Source organism: Brassica oleracea, chromosome C7 (genome assembly GCF_000695525.1).
Source record: "Brassica oleracea var. oleracea cultivar TO1000 chromosome C7, BOL, whole genome shotgun sequence".
Lineage (NCBI taxonomy): Eukaryota > Viridiplantae > Streptophyta > Magnoliopsida > Brassicales > Brassicaceae > Brassica > Brassica oleracea.
This window is the reverse complement of record NC_027754.1, coordinates 45379547-45379787: the sequence shown is the minus strand read 5'-3', so window position 1 is coordinate 45379787 and position 241 is coordinate 45379547. Positions and strand designations below refer to the sequence as shown.

At 42.3% G+C, this 241-nt stretch overlaps 1 protein-coding gene across 1 annotated transcript in view; it reads left to right on the top strand.

Annotated features, from left to right (window-relative positions):
• Window positions 1-241, top strand: part of LOC106303909 (probable small nuclear ribonucleoprotein F) — a 12236-nt gene that overhangs the window by 11116 nt on the left and 879 nt on the right. The window lies entirely within an intron of this gene.

The following is a 241-nucleotide window of genomic DNA, read 5'->3' as shown; positions in this document are numbered from 1 at the left end:
TCTGATACCACTTTGTTGGGGAAAGCGGACACGAGGCGCAGCGGAATGTAGCAATCGTGTTTCCCCTGACCTTGTGAGAATCTGAGAGAAAAATACTTCGGCGATAGCAGGATATAATATAAGCAATAACTAAATGAAACAAGCACTTTTTACGTGGAAAACCTCTTCGATGTGAGAAGGAAAAACCACGGGACCGTAGTCCACTCAACAATCCACTATATAAATGTATGTGAGTACAACA